The 10173-nt window shown below is 34.3% G+C and overlaps 1 non-coding gene across 1 annotated transcript; it reads left to right on the top strand.

Annotated features, from left to right (window-relative positions):
* Positions 1-724: 724 nt before the first annotated feature.
* LOC121218053 (small nucleolar RNA R71) lies at positions 725-831 on the top strand. Its single transcript, XR_005914320.1, has one exon. It is a non-coding gene; the product is annotated as a small nucleolar RNA R71 (small nucleolar RNA).
* The last annotated feature ends 9342 nt before the right edge of the window (positions 832-10173 follow it).

The raw sequence follows: 10173 nt of genomic DNA, 5'->3' as shown, positions 1-10173 counted from the left end.
CAGGAGGCTCATCCTGATATGGATTAACAGACAATTTTATATAAGCCCACTCAATAAGGGTAGGGCTTGGATCTAAAATAACAAAGTTTGTCAAAAGTGGGACTTCAACCCAAGACCTCTCACACACACCCAGAACACTTAACCACTAAAGCAGATACACATTTGTGTTAGAATTTACAGAAGCAAAAATAAATTTATCAGGGCGTTACAATAAGTGTTACTGGATCCAGCCCCTTTGTTACTCTAGGAAAAATTCGTGTGGTTTTGCCATGATGGGTTATAGAAATTGGATTGCAGTCCTTGCCTTCCTCGATTTTCGTTCTGGTTACCCATGTAATACACGGACTCTGGGTTCGATGGATATTCTTCAAATAGATGTCCTTCTCCACAATAGACACATGCTATATTTTCAAATTGATTTGGTGGCTGTGCTGCAAAGCTATTAAACCCATTAGTGGTAAAATTTTTAAGCATTGAAGAAATTGAATATACCTAAGATGCGAGTGAAGTGAGAGCATCCACTTCATGTACTCCAGTGGCTTGTCTTCCTGACGTTGCTCGATTGGTTGACCATTAATAATTGTTGCCGGAAATCCTCTCGATGATTTCATAAGCCTCATTATAAGACATAGAAAGGAGAGCACCATTAGCAGAGGTGTCCACTACCATCCTCGTGTGGGCATTGAGACCGTTATAAAACAGCTCAAGTTGGATGCAATGAGGGATTCCATGATGAGGGCACTTCCGTAATAATTCTTTGTACCTTTCCCATGCCTCATACAAGGACTCATCATCCATGTGTTGGAAATTAGTGATCTCATTCCTTAACTTAGCATTCTTGCTAGGCGGGAAATAGTTCATGAGGAATCTTTCTGCTAACTCTTGCCATGTGAAAATTGAATTTGGCGGTAATGAGTTCAACCAGGCTCAAGTTTTGTCCCTTAGCGAATATGGGAACAACTTTAATTGTAGCGCATCTTCAGGTACTCCGACTAACATAAAAGAATCGCTCACCTCTAAAACAATCTTAAGTGAAGATGAGGATCTTCGGTAGGCATTCCACTGAATTGACTCACTATCTAAAGCATCTGGAACATGAATGGCTTCAACTCAAACTGTTGTGCCTCGATTTCAAGTCTCCTAATACTAGGATTAAGATCATGAAACACTGGCATGGCATACTATCTTAGAGCTCTATTCGTATCATTAGCAATAAGGATAGGATTTTGAGCAGGGTTTGCTCCGTTTCCTTGATTTGGATTTTTGAAGTTTATATCTTCTGTCCTTCTCTGACTTGCTTGTCTTCTTCGTTGTTGAAAAGTTCTTTCTATACCAAGGTCTACGAAGAGTAAATCGATAATTCGGTTAATACTCATAAACACCTGAAACAAACATAGAAAAATTAATTAAGTTAAAATTGAACAGAAAAATAAACTAAAATGCAAAATTCACAAATTCACAAATAATGACTTTTAAAACAGTTCCCAGCAACGGCACCAAAAACTTGGAACGACGAAAATGTGCAAGTGTACACAATGACAACAAGTAATAAAGTGACAAGTAAATGTCGAGTTATCATACCCACAAGGATTGTGAAAAGAATTATTTATGAATGCAATTAAAAACACTTTGGTGAAGAAAAATATTTTGATTTGAGGAGGTGATTAAAAACTAAGATTTTAACTAAGTGAAATAAATAAAAAGAAAATAAAAGTTTAAAAGATGATTTTAATCAAGATGACATAATTGTGTTAGATTAATTACATTTCTTAACTTAGAATTATTAAACTCATGTTCATGTTGTTACGAATAAATTCACGGCAACTTGGTGATTTGCTAACTTATGAACATACTCACCTATCAAAATCCATTTATCTCTTGACTATATCTCTATGTCAATTCAACCAATTAAACAAATTTTAATAAGCAATTGTGTTAATGCACATACATATTTATGAAATTAAAATAACCTCTTGTACATATCTCTATGCCAATTCAAACAATTAATTCAATCTCATAAGCACATAATATATCACGTGAAGTAACAATATTCCTACGTTGAAACAGTTTAATCAAAATGATCTTGAAAGTTATGTAAGGCTAATGTATAGTAAGATACCGTTGCTAATTTAAACTTGTAATGTCCCAAAAGTTGGGCCTAGAAGTATTGGGCCTTGAGCAAAGGAACGGTTTGGAAACTGTGAACAAAAGTATGTCTGCTTTAGTGGTTAAGGGTCCTAAGAAGAGTTGGAAAAGTCCTGGGTTCAAACCTGGGCTTTAGCAAAAATTTTGGTTTTAAGTGGATAAAACCTTGGATGCTTGGATGTAGGCCTTTTAAATTATTGTGTTAAATAAAATGTCATAAGGAAACATGTGGTCTAGTGGTTGTGGCATCACTAAGGTTACAAGGGAGCTTGGGTTCAAGTCTTGGCTCTTACAATTTATTTTGGTTTTTCTTTTAAAGGAACCTAGACTTTGGCCTTTAGACCTTTTAGTTAATTGAAGACAAAATGTGACACAAAAGAGCTTGTGGTCTAGTGGCAAGGTGGCTTGTTGTGTAATTGTGAGGTCTGAGGTTCAAGTCTTGGGTTGCACAATGGGGTATTTATTTTGTTGCTTAAGTTGTGTAAGTGGCAGAGTTGGAGTGAAATACTGCCAAAGGAAGTTTGAACTGGTCATAGAGGGAGTTGAGGAGAAATCAGTGGAGTGATAATGGGAGATTTAAGGAGAGAATATTAGGATTTGGGGAGGTTGTTGTCGTGGAGAGTTACATATATCATCCATCTCATTTGTTCCTTGTTCGGAATGGGGGGAGATCGGCGAGGCTTTCAAGGTATTCGTCACTTTCTCCAACCTGCATTGCTTCCATTCCTTACTGATGGTGGTCGAGGTTGATTGGCACATTGCTTGGGAACCAAGGGTGCGATAAATCATTGATTGGCACATCGCTCGTGTGGAAAGCCGAACCTATGGATCATGGGCGATAGACTGTAGAGGCATCCATGAGCACATTTCCATGGGATTAGGCCAGAATGGGCCGTGTGGGCTCAATGGGCTTGTGGGCCCCACATAGATAAAATATGCGATTGGTGGAAAATACTGGACCGGGCTATGTAGTTTGCGTAGTTGTGACTGAATTTGGGCTAATTCGGCTACACGAGCATGTTGGCCCACTTGGGCCGAATATTGGCCTTGGGCCCATTTGTACCGTTATGACCATTTAAGTTATCTATGTCGCTCGAGGCGACTGTAGGCCTTCGAAGAGGTTATAAAATACCCCTGAGAGGTAAAATGACCAAAATACCCCCGAATGGTAAAATGATCGTAATGCCCCTGTAGGGTAAAATGACCGTAATGCCCCTGTAGGGTAAAATGACCGTAATGCCCCTGTAGGGTAAAATGACCGTAATTCCCCTGTAGGGTAAAATGATCGTAATACCCTTGTAGGGTAAAATGACTATTTTGCCCCTCGGGGTTAAACAATTGATTTGCCCGAGATGTAAATGACTGATTTGTCTGTGATTTAAATGACTGATTTGTTTGTGATTTGTATGACTAATTTCATGCATGGCATTCTGCATACACAACATATTGCATGGGGTGGGGATTCTGTTATGAAGGAAGTACTATACTGGTGGCTCTGCCACAATCACTGTTACTGGTGACTTGGCCACATATACTGTTATTGGCAGCTTTACTGCGATACTGTTGCTGACAGCTTTGCTGCGATGCTATTGATGGCTTTGTGCCGGTCATATTTCCATTACTGATGGTTGTGTGTCAATCATATTACCATTACTGATGGCTTTATGCTGATCATATTACTACTACTGATGGCTTTGTGTCGATCATACTACTACTGATGGCTGTGTGCCGACCATATTACTACTACTGAGTGTTTTGTGCCAATCATATTACTGTACTTATGGCTTGTAGCCATTCTGTTTATAGCTTATAGCTATCCTGTTTACGGTTCTTAGTCATTCTGGTTACTAGCATCTTTGCTACGATACTGGTTAGTGCCGCAACCGGTGCTACATGAGGAGTGTAGGGATAGGTGGGTCGATTTAATCCCCACAGGAGTGTAGGGTTGGATAGGAGACGGAATGCAGGGTTGGTATGGGTATTTATGCATTACATATAGTAATTCTGATATTGAGATGGGCTTAAGCCCAGATATATGTGATATGTGGCATTTGATATGGGCTCAGGCCCAATCATCACCATTACTATATTGGGCTAAGACCCACACTCTACTGTTACTGTTAAAGGGCTCAGGCCTAGACTGTGTCGTTTTTGTTTACTAACTGTTTCTTTAATAAGGGGATTACACACTGAGTTTTCGTAAACTCACCCCATTTTTAACCTTTCAAGTAATCCCTAGCGTTAGATGGTTCGGAGCTGCGAGGGACTCAGAAGTGGCCACGCAACCACATCAGCTTTCGTTTTTAGCTTTTGATTTATAAGTAACTGAATTTGGGTATTTTTATGTAAAAATGCCTCTTTAAAGTTATAAACTTTAAATTGGGGTTCTTATTTATTTAGTTTGATATAAACTGATAGTTGTAGAATAAGACGGGTTTTCAAAAGGTAACCGTTTTCAAAGACACCACGTTTTCACAATAAATGAGATTTTGGAAAATTTATAATGTTTTAAAAGTGATTAGTTTTTAATGATGCACGCTTGGAAATGAACAACCCGTTTTGGAATCACCGTTTAATAACAAAATGATTAATTGATTTTTAAAGATTTCAACAACAAGTTTTACGCTAAACACCTCAATGTGACACCGCCAGATTCAGCCATAACTCTTAGGCCGGGTTTGGGGTGTTAAAACCCTCAACTACCTTAGATGATTAAACATGCACTGATTAACTATTGTGTCAATTAATTACAATTTCAATCTGTTTAAATAATTAATTCATTAGTTACCTTACAATTGTAATGCAAGAATAACTTAGTCATGGTTTTACTTAATCAAACATCTTACTAAAGCCTATAACAACAGAAACACAATTTTAATAAATTAAGTGGACAAAATGCAATAAACCTAACACAAATTAAATTTAAGTCATATTAATTAAATTAAACATATCAAAATCACAATTATACATAAACAATTTCATAACAACAACAATAAAATTAAAAGGATAAGGAACAAGAATCAAATCCGGTGTTTCTCCGAAGCTTGACTAGTTTGCTATGCTCATTCTTCTCCGCTTGTTCTTGTTGAACCGAGACTTCCACAAACACTTGAATGCTGCTCCAAATGGTGGTTGAAGGAATCTTTTTCAAGAGGTGAAATCGACAAGGTAATGGGGAAGAAAATGAAGAATAACAGAAGGGATTGAAGAGAGAAAGTAAGAGAGAAGTGAAAGGGTGAGAGGTTTTGAGGTGTGTTTGAAGTGATCAGCCAAGGGGGTATTTATAGGTTGAGTAGGCTGCTAAAAATAGCAAAAATTAGCAGCCATAGAGTCCCCATGGCCGGCCACACATGTAGCAAGTTTGAAGGTTTCGAACTTGCTATTTTAAGGAAGGGGCAAATTTAAAAAGGCATAAATATTGGAGGGATCTGAATGCAAATTGAAGGAGTCTTCAAGGGCTATTTTGCAAGATAAATAATCAGCCAATCAAGCTGATTGGGTCAGCATGTGGGACGGTTTTGGGCTGGCCAGTGCTCGGTTGGAACGGTTTTCTCAGTTCAGCTCAATTAGGCCTTTTTTTATAATTAATTAACAATAATTTATTTAACCTAAAATAAATTGGATTAAAATTAAAATTAATTATTTTATGAATTAATATTCATAATTTGGACTGTATTGGGCTGAAAAATTAATTTTCCTTCATGCTTCAAAGTCGCTTCTCGATTTTGCGCTTCTAATAGTGCCTCCCGAGCCAATTTTTGCCCTTTGTGCGATTCTGTCGAAAAAGATCAAAATTAATAAAAATTTAATATAAAATTAATTAAAATTCAACATGTTAATAATTTGAGTGTAATTTAATTATTATATATTTTTCTACAAGAATTTTACCGAAACTACATGAATTTGAGTTAAAAAAGGCATGAAAAAGTGTCTATTTTCATGTTTCCAGTCATACATCAATTTAATCTTATAAACACCAATCATCAAGGCTTCAAAATAATGTCAGTTTCACAAATTCAAAGCAACATCTCATTCCATATCACACAGAAGCATACCAATTTGGCCATTCGAAACATATCATCACTAAAACAATTCAACATTAGCCATTAAGCCCAAAAATAACAAAATGTCATCAGTCATAAACTATTTTACAAGGCAAACATAGTAGCCATATCATCAAGCACAAAACACCTATACATGTCATTATAACCGCGACCAAAGCATAAAAATCTACCGTTAAAATCGATGGATAGTGTGATGGATCTCCGACTAGCTTCCAACCCGATCGAGCTTTCAATAATCTATAAAGTACAGGAAAATAACTATCTAAGAAATGTATGCTTAGTAAGTTCGTATAAACTTTAAGCATAATATTCCATTTCAATAATAAACTTTATAGAATAAACATAAATCTATGTCAATGCCATAAGATTCATAAATCAACATGATCATCAACTCACAAATGAATAAGTTCATTAATGTCACATACATTTATCATTCATAATATGATAGGATTTTATGGGACTTAATAGATAACCATAAACTTTTCTATAAGATTGTACACTTTTCAATCTAGTTTCTTTTCATTCCATTCCCAATGCTTATCATAAGCGTAAACAACATTATCAAATCCCGACTTAGTGTATTTATCCATGATATAGGTATATTAATCCATAGCATACGTAAACTTCTCACATATGATACATCATTCAAACTCATTGCTCCCTTTTCATCAAATTTCATTTCAACTATGAATTTACCATTTCATTACCTTTCCTCACCCGTTTCATTTCATATGCATAGCACACAAGATATGCGCATAATATCAACCATGACTACAAACTAGTGCAGATAAACATAGCTCGTTTGGAATCAACTACATAATCAACCATTGCTAAGAAATTACATAGTTTGATTTATTTCACCTTGTCATGGACATAAGCACGTTACCAATCGAGCACTTACAGTTTCAATGTATTTCATTAAGATTAAACATGAGATAATTCAATCATAAACTTGGCACAAGCCTAAGCACCACCAACACCACATGTTAGCATAATTGAATATAATTCATGTGAACTTAACATAGATAACCATTATACTTGAGCATGATCCAATTGGATTTATAATCCATCATAACATATCACGTTTTCCATGTATCATCATTTTAATAAGTTTCATACACGTATATCTTGGTTCATATTGAACACTTATCATTTCATTTGCATAGCACAAAAGACACAAACATAACATTTACCATATTCAGAAGCTAGTGATTAAACACATAACTTTGCAATATCATCACATGGTAAGAGATGGTACATAAACATAGCATCACTTAAATCATACCTTTCATAATCATGAATATTCATACTTTGATCATTGGTACATCATACCTTTCCATATTTATCGTAGCAAAGTCAATCATAACCCTTACTGGAGCTCACACAAGTGTGCTAAATGATGGTCAAAACCATCCCTTTTCTTTAATCGATGGTCGAAACCATCCCTCTTCATATTCGATGGTCGTCACCATCCCTTTTCATTAATCGATGCTCGTTGATACGTCGTTGGATTTTTTTGTTGAGGCATGATATGATAATACAACATGATAGCATTTAAAACAACAATTTAAAACGCTATTTAAACATACGAACTTACCTGGTTAAATTGCAGAAATGACAAAGTATAGAGACATTTTGGTAAATTTTCATTCTCCTTTATTTTCCACTCGATCTTGATCTAAATTAATAATTTTATTCAATATATTAAATTAGACAGTGAAACAATGTATTTATGCAATTTAGTCATTTTTGACATTTTTACAAAATTGCCCCTAAAATTTTACTTTTATTCAATTTAGTCCATGAGCTTCAAACATGCAAATTAACCATTTTTATTTAAATTTCATAAATGCTGAATATTTTTAGCTTCCAATACAGCCCATATTTGCAACAATTTCACATCAAATCCTTGCACTTTTACTATTTTAACAATTTAGTCCCTAATCGAAAAATTCATCAAAATTACTTAACAAAATACTTTTAAATCTCAACAACATTTCATATTCATCATTTAACATATAAAATCACAAGGTTCATCAATGGAAACATTTAAAATCTTTAACAGTTTCAAAATCGAAGGTACGGGCCAGTTGGACCTAGTTGCAACAATCTCAAAAACATAAAACTTATTAAAAAGGGGACTAAAACGGACTTACATGCCTCGTCCAAAGCAAGATCGAAGCTTGAAGCTTCTCCATTTATTTTTCCATGGCCATTTGGTGTGTTAAAGAAGAAGATGAATTTTGTTTTTAATTTATATATTAACCTTTTTATTATTTATTTTATCTATAAACTAAAATATAAAACATTATAATTAAAAGAAATTAAAGCATCCAACCATCCCACTATCTTTAGGATGGCTAATTTACTCAATAAGGCCATCCAATTATAATTCTTAATCAATTAACATCTTTAAACCACATTTTCTAAAACCACTTAAACTTAATTAATTATTCATATCACATAAATTATCATAACAAAAACCTGTTTAAAACCATATTCGACTCATAAATATTAAATAATAAAATTTATAAACTTACTCGTCAGATTTGGTGGCCTCGAAACCACTAAAAATAGGCTATTACAACTCTCCCGCTAATGAAAATTTTGTCCTCAAAATTTCTCACCTGATAAAAGTCATCACATCAAATCTTTCTATCATCTTCTTAACGGTAATTCGTAGAAAAGTCATTTATAACTCATCTTGATTCAGAACTCGTATCAAGACTTACATTAGAACTTGAAACTATATCTAAACTTAACTGAACAACTATGATGTTCATTTGTCATAACTTTATCATTAGTAGTATAATTATCGAGAAATTCCTAATGATCATCTGTCAAACCATAACTGAGAAACTTGGATTATCAAACTCTGACTGATGCTTCTAACATGTTTGCATATGTAACTTGCAATTGATATTTGTTCCCTTTACATGGAAATTTTCAAGCAATATCATTTAACATAAGCGCAACAACTTCAACTATTGAGACGACTTTAACCCATAATGACGTTTCCTAATTAGAATTGATCTGATAGATATAATTCTGTATCATGTCTTCTAGAATATGAATTTTTCATTCAGGCTGTCTGACTATTTATTCGTGAATCTGTAAAATTTATTCTTGAATCAAAAAATAAGCTCGAATATAAAAAACTTACCTAACTTTTCAAATGAATAGCCCATTTTGACTAACATAATTGAGTCGATCTATCAATCGAATAATAACATTTTAGAATAATTCTATCTTTTTGTTGTCAAGATAATCTAGATATACCGTCTATCATAATTCTCTCAGAATACCAATCAAAGATCTCTACAAACTACATTAACTCAAACGAAACATAACATTCCGTTTTAACTCGTTGACATAAATCGAGATTACTTGAAGAATGAGAACCAGTATACAAGTTTAAGCTTAATCTTCCACCGCCGTTACCTACCTCTTTCATGAAAGCTAGAAATGGGATATATAATGAAACAAATTTAATTATTAACATCGAAACTTTAAATGACATTGAGGTATTATTCTATCTATATAATGAAATCGGCGTTACAACCATATAGATAGAATAATACCTCAATGTCAATTGTGCAATCCAAGATAAAAGAGAAAAACTAAATGTAGTCCCAATAACAACCAGTGTAGTAATACAATCTCTATAATCTGAGATCTATATCACCATGCTCCCATGATCAAACCAGAAATTATAATTGTAATAGATATAATCACCTCCAGCCAATGAATATCATTTACAAATGAACCATGTTTGATAGATTAGACAATAAGAATGATAAGAAAACCGAGATAATGAAATCCAAGATGTGAAGCTATGCTGAATTTCTGAGAATACAATCATATTGAATGATAAAGAGATCGATGATACCCCAGGGAAAATCCAGAAGAAGAATATCGCTCATATGCACTGGAAACAGTTGTGATAGAGACAACATAAACTGCA

The sequence above is a fragment of the Gossypium hirsutum genome, chromosome D05, assembly GCF_007990345.1.
Source record: "Gossypium hirsutum isolate 1008001.06 chromosome D05, Gossypium_hirsutum_v2.1, whole genome shotgun sequence".
In the NCBI taxonomy this organism is placed as follows: domain Eukaryota; kingdom Viridiplantae; phylum Streptophyta; class Magnoliopsida; order Malvales; family Malvaceae; genus Gossypium; species Gossypium hirsutum.
This window is presented reverse-complemented; position numbering and strand designations above follow the sequence as displayed.